Source organism: Lissotriton helveticus, chromosome 2_2, assembly GCF_964261635.1.
Source record: "Lissotriton helveticus chromosome 2_2, aLisHel1.1, whole genome shotgun sequence".
Lineage (NCBI taxonomy): Eukaryota > Metazoa > Chordata > Amphibia > Caudata > Salamandridae > Lissotriton > Lissotriton helveticus.
The window spans coordinates 190511276-190526431 of NC_136060.1; the positions used below are offsets into that span (position 1 = coordinate 190511276).

At 45.6% G+C, this 15156-nt stretch overlaps 1 protein-coding gene across 8 annotated transcripts in view; it reads left to right on the forward strand.

The window, feature by feature from the left end:
- Window positions 1-15156, forward strand: part of LOC144821372 (toll-like receptor 6) — a 78499-nt gene that overhangs the window by 55587 nt on the left and 7756 nt on the right. The gene's annotated exons all lie outside the window — the stretch shown is intronic.

Sequence of the window (15156 nt, forward strand, 5' to 3'; positions counted from 1 at the left end):
AGACCCAACCCATTTGTTACTGTCAGGATCACTGTATGAGAATCATGTGCCCCCTTCAAATATCTGCCTGTCAATGCAGCGGGATTGGTAGACTGTAGTATGTGGTAAGTGTGTTAGGATTCAAGACATACTACAATGGAAACGGCAGCTTAGCCCATTCCAGCTGGCACCAGGCCTTGTTCCCATTGTGAGGAGTGGTCTTGCTGCTGTGCTGCAAGGTACGCCCTGAAGGGGCCCCAAATGTCTCTTGGTCTGGAGGTTGGGGGCGTACTGCTCGCTCCTAATAGAACAGGACGCCAAGCTTTGGAGCCAGCCCTGTCTTGAGGGTGCTCTCCTACCTCCCCAGTGTATTGCTACCTCTCTTTTGGCCAATAGCAAGGCGATACCATCCAAACGTCTAACCTTGAGAGGAAACTGCACAACATATCCCAGGAGTGCGATCTCGGGCAGTTGGTTTACTTGAACCTGAATAATGTTGCTCAATGTGTGGTGAACCTCCACCCAATATGTGTGTGTACGTGGGCATGTCCAGGCTCGGTGTGCGAATTTGGCTTGTGGGGATTGACATCTCCTGCAGTGGTGAGGTCTATTGGGGTCTAGCTTGTGTGCTCTGACTGGAGTGACATACATTTGTCGTAAAAACTGGAAGTGGATCACCTTGTGTCTGCTGTTTATGGATACCGTTTTTGTTTCCAGGCAGCATGCTGTCCATTGTTCATCAGATATCTGATTGCCTAGATCTGCCTCCCATGCACTCCGTACTCCACTATCATCAAGCATGAACAAATCAGCACAGGTTTTGTAAAGTTGCGAAATCAAATGGACCTCCCTGCTACTACCTATAACCATTGTAAACGGCAGAAAGGACGGAGGCTCCAGTGGGAAGTCGGGGAACCCTGCTCGTAGAGCTGACCGAAGCCTAGCCAGCACGAACCTATCCATGAACGTAGCGTCTGGAATAATGGACTCTGTGTCAAATACATGGCCCGCAGGGAATAAATCTCCCAGTTTGGCAATACTGAACTTCATGCAGGACTTCTGTACAAGCTTTTCCCCCGTTATAAGCAGTAATTTAGTGTTGGGGAGTGGCATGTCGGAGGAATACACCATCTGGGTGTTCGTAAGACGCCCCAGCTAGGCCCATGCCCAGCTAGTTGTGGAGACCGGCTGAATATCAGTGCGATCTTGCGGGATACCGACGGGCAGAACTGTGGCCATCGTGTCTGGAAGGACAAAATCTGATTCCGGTCTCAGAAAAGTAATCCTGGCGTCCGGATGATACCACGTAAAGTGTATATCCCTAGGCAATTTCCAGATTCATACAAGTCATAGATCTTTATCTAAAACGTGCTTTTCAAGTGCAATATATTAAAAAACAACTGAAGTGTAACAGTCAGAACTAGGTTAGTTGCATGAATTTAAAAACATATTGTTCGAGGCATATGAGCTGCAGATTGTACATTTAGCAATAGATCGCCACCTGGTGTTGGGCTCGGATGACTGCAGGTTGTTGTCTTCTTGGAAGAAGTCTTTGTAGTCACGAGATAGGTGACTCCTCCCTTGGACAATACTGCGCATGGTTATCGACTCCATCCTCAGATTGTTTTTTTCCGCCACTGGGTTCGGATGAAAGTTTTCCGCTCCGGCTAGAAAAGACTCTTTTCGGCATTTTCGAAGCGTGAAACTTTAGACAAACAACTTTCGACATCGAAGACACTTTTCGACATCACCAGCTACATCCCGGTGCGTCGACGCGGGCCGTTGGGCCTACCGGCGCCGTACGGCCTACGCCTCATGGACAGAACTCCATTCAAGAGATATGTCGAGCAAAATTCCCTCATAGCGACCATCACGAGGTTTGCAACCTCTGTCTCTCGCCAGAACACGACGAGTCGACCTGCACAGCCTGTGCCTCCTTCCGATCGAAAAAGACCATTCGGGATCGGAGGGCCCGTCGACACGAGATGAGGAGATCAGCGCCAGCAGCCGGAGGCCATCTTTGAGGAGGAGATCGTCGAAGAAGACGTCTCCGAGGACGAGAACCCACTCGAAGATATCTCCGAGGACGAGGCTCCACTCGTCGCCGAGGAAGACTCGCCTAATCTCCAGATCATATCGGGAACAGAGGACTCGGACGATTCGATTCCATCTCGACAACCCATGAGTACCTCTGCCCCTGCACAACAGACACTGCCCAAACCAAAGGCAACGGTCAGCACTCCGCCCATGGGGCCCAGTCGAGACCGAAATTTACCCTCTGACGCCCCGCCTTCCGGCTCGGCTCCGAGCAAAAAGACTACGCCTTCCGGTGCCTCGGCACCGAAAAAAACCACATGTGCCAATTCCACCTCCAAAGCTAACACACCCTTCGGCGCCCAAAAACTCTTCGGCCCCCAAACCTAAACAGGCATCGGTGCCGAAACCAAAAACAGTAACGGACCCGAAAGCTTCGACTCCGAAACCATCCGGCTCCAAAAACAAAGACGGGAAGATAGACTCCGGCGCAACAGGCCCAACAAAACCTGTCTCCATGCCGAAATCCTCGATAACGGTACCAAAGACCACAAGGCCTGATACAGACAAGCCTAAACCACCTTCGGCACCGAAGAAATTGCCACAGGAATCAATAACTCCTCCTAAGGCAAAAAACACTAAAGAACCACTATCGGCACCGAAGAAATCGGCGCCGAAGCGGATTATACAAGAGCAAGAACTATTTAGACCAGATCCCAAGCAGAAAAAGGTCTATATCAATCCAAAAACTGGACATGTGGAAGCAATCCCACACAAAAAGAGACCAGCAGACACACCACTTCCAACTGTGGTTCCTGCCAAAAAGGATTGTGCAACATCTCCAATGCACCCTTCCTCTCCTTCACCTTCTTCCTCTCCTATCACTCCATATATTGAGCCTATAACTTCTCCTGCTCAATCTCCTGCATGATCACACCACACTGACGAAGAGTATGACTTAGGTGGGGGGATGATGTACCTGAGCCACATACATACCCTTTAGATGAGGATGAGGATGTCAACCCAGAATATACCAAAGACGATGATGCATATCATTTCCAAACAAATAATGCACCAGACATCCCTGATCCTCAGTACTACCCAACAAAACCTTCCCCTCCAGAGGATAGTATTGGGTTTAATCATCTACTAAACAGAGCTGCACTTTACCACGGAGGTCCAATGCACTCTGATGACATTGAGGAGGATTTCTTATTAGACACTTTTGAGCTGTCACAAATATCTACTCAAATACTACCTATGATCAAAGGGGTCATTAAACATGCTCCAGAGATTTTTAAAGATCCAGTAAGGTGTAGGGTACTAAATCCCAGAATAGAGAAAAAGTATAGACCAGCACCAGCAGATCCTATCTACATTAAGGGACATCTACCATTGGACTCTTTAGTAGTGTCAAATGCACATAAAAGAGCCAATTCCCAGACTTCTGGTGACACACCCCCGCCTGACAAAGAATCAAAAATCATTGATGCGTCAGGGAAACGGATTGCTGCACAAGCAACAAACATATGGCGCATAGCAAACACACAAGCCTTACTCTCACGCTACAATAGGGCTCACTACGACCAACTAGAAAAGTTAATGGAACATCTACCAGATCAATACAAAGATCAGGCAGCAGAGCTCTTACAGGAAGGCAAACTAATATCTAATGCCTCAATTAAATGCGCACTAGATGTAGCTGACACAGCATCCAGGGCAGTTAACACCAGTGTTATCCTCAGACGTCATGCATGGTTACGCATTTCCGGTTTCAAACCAGAGGTACAAACTACCATGCTCAACCAGCCCTTCAATCAGAACCAGTTGTTCGGGCCAGAGGTAGATAATACACTAGAAAAAATGAAAAAGGACACAGACACTGCTAAGTCTATGGGTGCATTACAATCTACCCAGACTAGAAGTTCTTTTCGTCGCTCCTCTTATAGAGGAGGCTCCAAGCAGACCGGCGCAGATAACACATCATCTTTTAAAACACATACACAAACCCCCTCTAATAAGGGTTACTTTAGAGGAGGGTACAGAGGCAACAACAATAAGGGAAGAGGTAGAGGTAACAACAACAACCGCTCCTCTTCCACTCCCAAACAGTGACTTACCTCTGCCTCCCCTACAGCATTCCACCCCTGTAGGGGGCAGATTATCACAGTTCCTACCTGTCTGGAATTCCATCACAACAGACAGGTGGGTAAGACAAATTATCCAACATGGCTACTGCCTAGAACTCACAGCAACCCCCCAAACATACCACCCAGGCAGCATCCAATGTCCACAGAACACATACCCCTGAAGTTCTAGCACTTCTACAAAAAGATGCTATTCAAGAGGTCCCCTTACAGGAACAAGGAACAGGAGTCTACTCCCTGTATTTCCTAATACCCAAAAAGGACGGGACATTAAGACCGATCCTCGACCTCAGGCTACATACAATCAATTCACTACATTCAATCAGATCATTTTCACATGATCACTTTACAACAAGTACTCCCATTACTACAACAGGGAGACTTTCTGACTACACTAGACCTAAAAGACGCCTATTTTCATATTCCTATACATCCTGCGCACAGGAAGTATCTAAGATTTGTCATACAAGGAAAACACTATCAGTTCAAAGTCCTTCCATTCGGAGTCACAACAGCACCACGAGTGTTTACAAAGTGCTTAGCAGTAGTAGCAGCACATCTCAGAAGACAACAGATACATGTCTTCTCTTACCTCGACTACTGGCTCATAAAAGCAAGATCGTTCAACCAGTGTGTACAACACACAAAACAAACGATTCAAACATTACACGACTTAGGGTTTACAATAAACTACACCAAGTCGCACCTAGAGCCTTCGCAAGTTCACCAATATCTAGGAGCTACCATAGACACATCGGCAGCTCTAGCCTATCCCAGTCAAGCCAGGATTCAAAGCATTCAGAGCTTAGTCTCCTTTTTTCAATGCCAGCACTCTCTTCAAGCCAGAGTGTTCATGAAACTAATAGGCATGATGATGTCTTGCATCTTCATAGTTCCTCACGCAAGACTGCAAATACGCCCACTACAAGAATGTCTAGCACAACAGTGGAATCAGGCTCAAGGTCAGCTCACAGACCTGGTGTTGGTAGACAGCCATACATATCGCTCTCTGCAATGGTGGAACACCAAAAACTTGGCAAGGGGACGGCCGTTCCTAGAACCTGTTCCACAAATAGTGCTGACAACAGATGCATCCCTCACAGGATGGGGAGCCCATCTCCTGCACTATACCACTCAAGGCCAATGGAACAGCCAACAAAAACTGCTCCACATCAATCATTTAGAGCTGCTAGCGATTTACCAAGCACTCAAGACTTTTCAAGTACAAGTACGAAACAAAGCTGTTCTAATCCGGACGGACAATATGACAGCTATGTATTACATACAAAAACAGGGGGGGGACACACTCTCTGCAACTGTCCCAGCTTACACAGAACATTTGGAGATGGGCCATCCCTCAAAACATACACCTGACTGTAGAACACCTTCCAGGAATTCACAATCAGGTAGCAGATCCGTTGAGTCGTCAATCACAACAGATTCACTAATGGGAGTTGCACCCACAGGTTCTACAACCATTCTTCCAAATATGGGGGCACCCACAGATAGATCTGTTTGCCACCCACGAAAACGCAAAATGCCCAACCTTCGCCGCCAGGTTTCCCACCCGCGGTTGGAGGGGAATGCAATATGGATGAATTGGTCAGGCAGATTTGCGTACGCTTTTCCGCCTCTCCCACTCATTCCACTAGTAGTACGCAAGCTCAGACAACAGTCTCTCAAACTAATACTAGTGGCCCCCACATGGGCACGCCAGCCGTGGTTCACCACACTACTAGATCTCTCACTGGTTCCACATCAGAAATTACAGCTCACGCCATCCCTGTTAACACAGAACCATGGAGAAATAAGGCACCCAGAACCAAGCCAACTGAATTTGGCGATCTGGCTCCTGAGGTCTTAGAGTTTGGCTACTTAAACTTACCACCAGAATGTATGAATATAATTAAAGAAGCTAGAAGACCCACCACTAGAGCATGTTATGCTGCTAAGTGGAAAAGATTTGCAATATACTGTAGCAACAATCACATTGATCCATTGGATGTTTCCATCCAAAATATTATTTGTTACCTTCTACACCTACAAAGGTACAACTTGGCTTATTCTTCCATACGACTGGATCTAGCAGCAATTGCAGCCTATTTACAAAATAGACAGCACCTATCTCTCTTTAGAGTACCTGCGATAAAAGCATTTATGGAATGATTAAAACGAATAATCCCACCTAGGTTACCACCTGCACCAGTATGGAACCTAAACGTGGTCCTTACAAGACTTATGGGTCCCCTATTTGAGTCTTTACACAAGTGTGAATTGCAATTCCTAACATGGAAGACTGCCTTCCTTGTTGCCATCACCTCTCTCAGAAAAGTTAGTGAAATACAAGCATTCACAATAGAAGAACCATTTTTTCAGATACACCCTAACAAAGTGGTTCTTAGACCTAATCCAAAATTCCTGCCCAAAGTGATTACTCCTTTTCACCTTAACCAATCAGTAGAGTTACCAGTGTTTTTTCAAAAACCAGACTCTGTTGCGGAAAGGGCTTTACACACCCTAGATGTTAGAAGAGCTATTTTATACTACACAGACAGGACTAAATCCTTCAGAAAGACAAAACAACTATTTGTATCTTTCTCTTCCCCACACAAAGGCAATCCCATATCTAAAGGAGGAATTGCCAGATGGATTGTAAAGTGTATTCAAATATGCTATCAAAAAGCTAAACGTACACTAACAGTTCCTCCTAGAGCGCACTCCACTCGCAAACTAGGAGCCTCTATGGCTTTCTTAGGAAGCATACCACTAGAGGACATATGTAAGGCAGCAACATGGTCTACCATACACATCTTCACTAAACACTATTGTGTTGACGTGCAAGCCAAGCAGCAAGCTGCAGTAGGCCAATCTGTCCTTAAAACACTATTTCAGTATGCTGCAACGGATACAAGCGACCACCGCTAGGGGAGACACTGCTGCACAATCGTTGCTAAATGTACAATCTGCAGCTTTTATGCCTCGAACGGAATATGCTTCTTACCAGTATGCATCTGTTCTTGGCATGTAGAGCTGCAGAGTTGTACATGCCCTCCCGCCTCCCCGGGACTTGTATCCGTTCCAGTACTCATCTTACTTAGATGCACACGCATGGACATCCTTTCTCTTTACTTCTACTAACTCCATCATTTCCCATCATGGCGAAAAACAATCTGAGGATGGAGTCGATGACCATGCGCAGTATTGTCCAAGGGAGGAGTCACCTATCTCGTGACTACAAAGACTTCTTCCAAGAAGACAACAACCTGCAATCATCCGAGCCCAACACCAGGTGGCGATCTATTGCTAAATGTACAACTCTGCAGCTCTACATGCCAAGAACAGATGCATACTGGTAAGTAGCATATTCCTTATTAAAATACAAACAAAATAAAAAATTCTTGCCACATATAAATCTTTTTATCTCATATACACATTTATATCAATCCTTTTACAAAAAAACAATTCTAAATAATACCCTTTTTCTTTATGGCAAATAAAATAACAATCTTCAGTTTTTATAAAAAAACTCAAATCTAATAAATAACAGTCTTCCTTGTGGCAAGGAGAATACAAAATATTCGACGCGCATTTCGACGCAAACTGCTTCTTCGTCAGGAAGGCCACACGCTAACTTTTCACTTTTCTTTATTTTGCGTGACTGTTTTTCTAGTATGCGTTTATCCAATACTAGAGAAATCTTGAAGAGATCAAATAATACAGGAATAGTGCGCTCTTGATTCAAATTAAGATACTGTTTCTTAGAGGATTCCTTTCAATGATAAACATAGGGATTTCCTCAGGAGATGTGTTAAAATCTTAAAAATAACTTCTCTAGTCTTTTGTATATGGATATCTTTTAAAACAGCCAGATAAGGGGACACAATTCCCAGTTCTAAGCAGTACATTGGACAGTGCTTATGATGTACAGCTTGTTGTCCTCTATATATCCGTCGGCGTCAGCGCGTCCTGACCGGACGTACAATTTTGCACGATCCCGGATGATACCACTCCTGCGCAAAACTGTATTGCGCCACCAGATAGTACAGCTGCAAGTCAGGAACGCCGTACCCTCCCCTGGCGCAAGGAAGCGTCATGACCTGCCACCTAACTCTGGGTGTCCTAGCGCCCCAGACCAGTCTGATCAATTGGGTACGAAGTGTGTTAAAATTTTTATTTGTAAGGGTAATCGGGATATTATGAAATAAATATAAGAACTTTGGGAGGATTATAATTTTAATGAGGGCGACTCATCCCGCTATGGAAAGTGGGAGTTTCAACCAATGATCTATTTGTGCCTCAAGTTTAGAGATAGCCACCCCATAATTGCGGCTAATAATTTGTTCCGTATCAAGGTGTATGTGCACCCCCAGGTACTTCACTGAGTCCCAGCACCACTCCAGCGGAAATTCCAGTGTCCATTGGGTCGTGGTCTTCGTGAGAGGAAAGATAACGGATTTATGCTAGTTGATCCCCAGACCGGAATATGTGCCAAAATGCAGAATTTCTCGTACAAGGGGATCCAATTTAGTCTGGGGGTCACGGACGTAAAGGATCGTATCGTCCGCATAAAGGGAGACCAGCAGTGGACCTGTATGGAATTGCAGGCCTCTGTCCAGATGTTTCTCCTGTAAGTGCCTCACTAGTGGTTCCATCTCCAATATGAACAGTAGGGGAGACAACAGGCAACCTTGCCTAGTACCTCGAGATAGGGAAAAGGGTGTAGATAGAGTGCCATTAAGTCGGAGTCGAGCAGTGGGCTGACTATATAATAGGGCTGTGGTAGCTATGAAGCCCTGTGGCATACCCATTTGTTGCATTATTGAGAGAAAAAGGGGCCATTCCAGTGAGTCGAAGGCCTTTTCAGTGTCTAGTAGGATCGTTGCTGCCGGGGTGTCCGGGTCTATTCTATGTAGGGTGTTAAACAGTGTACGGAGGTTGAACGCCGAGGAATGATGGGGTATAAAACCCAACTGAGCCGGAGAGACTATGGATTCCATCAGGAGCGAGAGGCGGCATGCTAATGCCTTAGCAAGTATTTTATAGTCTAAGTTGAGGAGGGACAGGGGACGATAGGAGCTGAACAGCAACGGGTCCTTCCCGGGTTTGGGAAGTAATATAATAACTGCCTCGCGGAGAGTAGGTGGGAGGACCTGCTTCTCCAGCGCTTCAGCATACATATCCAACTGACGGGGGATCAAGAGCTCCTTATATACCTTGTAAACTTCCCCAGTGAAGCCATCCAGCCCGGGGGCAGTGGAAGAGTTCAAGGAGGAGATGGCTTTGTCTATGCTTTCCGCAGTGATGGGTATCGCTAAAAATTCCTGCATAAATTTCTCAAGATATACAAACGCCACTTCTGCTAAATAGGCCTCTTGATCAGTGCGGTCTTGCCCAAGCCTGGTGGAGTATAGTGTTTTAAAATAGAAATGAGAAATTCTTGATGTATGCCCACAGGGTCAGTAATGTGCTGTCCCGCTTGTGACTGCAGCTCTGTGATGTAGGCTTTCGTGTAACGGGTTCTAACCATTTGTGCCAGAATCTTACCAGGACGGTCCCCTTCCCCGTACACACTATCATTGTGGTATTTCCCCATATATAGGATTTCCCTCTCCAGCGTCTCCCTGTATTCCAGTAGTAAAGCGGCCCTCTTCGCGCCGTTGGCCGGGTCTGTTGACACCGTTTGTGCAGCGTCTAGGGCACCAATCTCACCCTCCACACGGGTAAGAGTACCACGATTATCATGTAGCACTCCGGAGCATTTGGCCATGCACACGCCTCTAATGTAAGCCTTAAAGCCCTCCCATAGCACTGCTTCTGTATCCACCGACCCAGTGTTAAGTGTAAAATATTCTTCAATTGCGTCCTGGATCTGCTGCCTAAAAACCTAATCCTCCATACCCCGGTGGGGGAACCTCCACTGCCTTTCAAAGCCCTCGGGGCGTGGGATCATCAGGGAGAGCAGTGCGTAGGAGTGATCTGAATATGTTCTGGGTAGCGTTTGAATTGTATGGAGCCATCTAGAAATGTCCGGTGTAGCCAACCAATAATCCAGTCTGGTCCAAGTGTCATGGGAACGGGTATAATGGGTGTAGGTGGTTTGACTCGGGTCTCTTGCCCGGCCGATATCTAGGAGCGAGAAGTGTTCATTTATAAAGTGTAGAGCTTTACGAGCTCGAAACTTGGGGTCTGGCATTTCAAAAATAACCAACAAGGAAGCAAATGTGGTACTGTCAAACATCACCACTTTGATCTCTTAGGTGTACACCAAAGTGAGGGGTGTATCGCTTTCCACGGCCTTGCAGCCTCAACAAATAGTATACTCAAGGTATGAATTCCCGGCTGTCGCCATTAACATTTCAAATGCGTGGCGTAGTAACAGGGAGCAAGTGACCAGCAGTCAGCTGTGCCCAGAGTTCGAGAACAAATCCACACTGACAGCAGGGCCACTGTGTGGGGTTGAAGCAGTGTCTGTTTCTGTGGGGCGTTGTTGTTAAGTTTATAATTGCTGCAAAATTCCTTCACTTCTGTAGGATTTTCAAAAATTTGAACACGTCCATTCACCTCCATCCTCAACCTGGCTGGATAAAGCATGCCATACTTCAACCCTAAATTCTTTAGTGTGGCCTTTACCCCTAGGTATTTCCTCCTTGCATCTTGAACGATGGTCGTGAAATCCAGATATAGCGACTGTCTGGAGCTCTACCAAGAGAGTTCGCCATGCTCACGAGCCAGTAGCAGAGCAGTGTCCCTGTCGCGAAAGTTCATTATACGCGTAATAATGGGCCTGGGTGGGCAGCCCGGGTTGGGGCGGTGCCCAATAGACCTTCTTTCCCAAACAGGTCAGTGAGGATCGTCTCCACTAAGTTATCCATGCGTCCTGAAGCAGTGGACTCCGGCACACCCACCAGGCGAACGTTATTATGACGACTTTGCGCCTCCAAATCCTCGTTTTTCGTTGCGACTTCTCTTTGGATCCGTTCCATGCGGTCTATCTTCTTCACTGCTTGCGACATTCCATCTTCTAGGTCCGATGTGCGGGACTCAACAACATCCAGTCATCGATCGTGCACCTGGAGCTTCATGCCAAGATCTGCTATGTGCTTGTCTAGAGAGTCAAAGCGGACATCTAGCTCCTTGAACCCATCCCTCATTTCCAAAAGCAGTGGGTGCAATTGGTTTGAGTCGTCTGTCGAGGTGGAAGGAGGATGCCCACCGTCCGCCATGTCGCTTGGTTGGTCTCTAGAAGGTTCTACTATTTTCTAAAAGGGGAGGACGTGTTGTTTAGAGTCCTTGCGGCCCATGCCGCAGCTGCTCTGGGGGGTGCACTTGTGAAGGCAAGGAGGCGCTTAGGTCGATAAGTAGTCTGTGATGTGATGCCGGGGGCGCCCTCCGCCAATGGTGCAAAGCCTGGGTTCTCTTCGCTGCCGTAGCCGCAACCAGTCCCAGCATCCCACAAGCTGGGCCCCAGGCGGAACCCGTCTTATGCTTCACCGACTGTGCAGGCTGCAAAGGGAGCGTCCACCCAATTGCCGTATGAGGGGGTCAAGTACGTCACAATGCGGTCTGGTGGTGTCTCTTGCACTGACAGGCCCGTGTTGGAAAAGGGGGCCCGCGGTGCAATCAAGCTGTTCAGCCCGGCGGCAGGCAGGGCAAAGCAGAGAGCGACCCCGTCAACAAGCAGGGGCCTCAAGTGGAGGGGGGAGGAGGAGCCACATATATACACAAGCGCTGGGGCTCCGCGCTGGTTCTTGTGGCCCCGGGAGCGCTGCAGGCAGGTGAAGTTAGGGCCTGGTTTGGCGCCCCGTGTGCCGTGTACTGTGGGGCCTCTGCTGTGCAATCACAGGCACTCGTGGTTCCCGGGGCAGCTGAGAGCGCTACACGGGAGGCCCGTCCGGCCTCCCGTGTAGCGCTCTCAAGAAATAAGTGAAAAAGATAAAATATCACCTGAGATATAGTGATAACATCCTTCTCCTGACAATTAGTCAGGAGAGAAAAGTCCCACCTCACCTGGCTGCAGCGCAGGTAAAACAGGGCACCGCTCTGTCCGTCGGTACCCCGGGCGTCCCTCTGGGCTGTCGCTGCAGCCAGGTGAGTTGGGACTTTTCCCTCCTGCCTAATTGTCAGGAGAAGGATGTTATCACTATATCTCAGGTGATATTTTATCTTTTTCACTTATTTCTTTATAAGCAGTAGCGGTAATGGTCCTGAGGAAGCAGCTAGATACCACATGGATCTAATTAGTCTGCAGAAACATGTCGACCTTCCATCCTTAATAGTGGTTATTTGTTTAGACCACTACGCACTCCTTTTATTTTAGGATTGAAGAGAATCTTAATAAATATTTTTTTCTCTTCTCTACCTAATTTTATAGTTTTTTCACAATTTAACTTTGCACTTCACTTTTAGCACTGCTTCCAGTCACCACGCTATACATCATGTGTTCTCCTCACACTGGGCACCACATGTAGGATTAGGCTCTAAACACCTGCCCGTCCACAGTGGGTCTCACAATCTACCTTCGAGGGTGAAGGATCCCAGATGATGAAGGGCGGATCCGAGTGGTGACTGATGGGAATCTTTTCACAGAGATGAGAGACCCTATGTGTGATTTCCACAACACATTATTAGTTCTACTCCATTTTCCTTCTATTCACCACGTAGGAATTTAACTTAGTTTGCATTTGCGCTGACCCCTTGCTATCTGTTGTTGAAGTGACTGTTCCTAGGGATAGTAGCATTGCTGGGTCGTTAAACCGTCCCTTAGACCCTCGTTCTCCCTGCAAGGCACCGCCACAAAGATTCCCTATGTTTTGGTTCCACAAGGTGGGCGGAAAAGGACCGCATTGCGGAACAGTGGCGAGCTGTGTATGCGACCGCCACGCTGCACTGAGGAGTTCCCCCACCATCCTAATTTGGTGGTTGGGGAATCCACATAAGATGGCGGAGGGCGTGCCACTGCACGGCTGGCAATGGCGGGCCTTCCGCCACCGTAATTGCCCCTTTTTGTGGCCTTATTAGAAACAAGTATAAAGAGATCAATAAGTAGCTGGGTACAAATTCCCAATGAGCACCAGATTTCAAGGGTGTATGGAAGAGCTCGAGATACAAGGCAAGCAAAAGAAGGTCTACAGATTCCAAGGACAGTAAGGAACAGAATCAACAAATTTAACACAACACTATTAAGCTGCGCCAATTTTAAGAGAATTCAGTATTATACCAAATGGCTACTATATAGGACACCTAATCTTCTACATAGGGTATATCCCCAGATAGAGGGCAGATGTTTTCAGTGTTTTGCAGAAGAGGGAGGCACATGGACCCATATTGTCTGGGATTGCCCAAAGATGAAGCATTTCTGGGAAGAAATAAAGAAGTACTGTAGATACAAGTTAGGACATTTGATAGCCATAGATAGGTGTATTGCAACCCTTGGGTGTTCCCCAAATATAAATGTAAGTAACACACAAGTGGCGAGATCACTAATTCTTCAGAATTGGCACAGCGAGAACGAAGAATAAATAACCTCTATTGTATATTGCAATTCCTGAGCATTCTGTTACCCACTTTAATAAAGAGTTGGGCATATATTATAACGTTTCTGAGTACAATTTTAAACTACATGTATAATGGTATTCAATTTCAATGGAACCCATAGACATTTGGGTTTCAAATGATATTAAATGTATTATACATTTGAGCATATCTTTCAAGATTAATTTGCACTCATTAGCTGAAAATTGGTCTTCATTACATCTATCCTAGTGGGGTATATTGGATATGATTAAAGTGATGATGGTCCTAAATGTTCTATACATTTAATCTATGTGAAAAACCCTTACATTTATTTTTGAGAGAATTTACCTATTTTTCTTACTGAATTAGCGTGGAACAAAAAAGGTCTCAGGTTTACTTTGTCGAAAATTGAAGGTAAAAAGAAAAGGTGTTGTTCGATTTTGAGACTTTTGTTCTGCATTAAACAGGAGTATACTTTGCCTCTTCAAATGTATTAAGCATGTACTCTCATTGGGGTAGCAGTGGGAATCACCTCCTCTCTTCATTTCACTTCTGAGTAAATATTATTTGTGTTGAAATAGCCAAAACTCAAGTTATTTCCAATCTTAAAGACAGTTTAGCAAATTTTAAATGAATTCTATTTAAAAACATGTTGCAAAACGTTTTTTCCTTTCATCTTTTATTTGGTATATATAGGTATAGCTAAATATATGATCACATTAAAGAAAGGAGTTGTACAATAAGGGTCTTTCATAGCTCCCATTAGGTCTAAAATTCCTTTTTAAGACCTTCAATTGTCCTTTGATTTAAACGATTGTTTTCACCTTGAATATAATCCTTTAAAGCACATGCTGAAATCAGTTTTTCCTTTATATGTTAGTGAATGCAACTATTTCTTCACCTGATATATAGCATACTATTGAGGATGATTCATCCCTAAGTCTTCATTAATTAATAAACCATGGCACCAAAATACTTCCTAGTGTTCCAGATTAGGAATAGAATATAATTAGAAATCAGATTTTCAAGTTTCCTGATCCATTTATGTATGGGATAAAACATTGACTAAATTATTTAAAACATCGAAAATTGCAAATATTTGTGATCACACTGAGACACAAATATGCTTTCATACATTGTGCACACTGTTCCCCGCTGACCTCACCAACAGATGAGATACAAAACAATACAAAACACCATCTCATCTAGGTCGATTGAGCCCATCCACCCCTCCATTAAAGTATCGAGGGGATGTAGACAACTCTATGATGAAGCACAGCACCTAGGTTGGTGTCTGAGGGTTAGTCTAAAATTTTCATGACTAATTGGTTTCTTTTTGTGATGGAGTCCATACAAATTACATTGGCCTAGGGATCCTCAGCATCACATGTTAGACAACCGAGGTAATTAGATGAATATTGTTATGCTTGGTTACTTTCTGAAACTCAACAATAAAAGAAGTATTAAACCTAAAAAAGGGAAT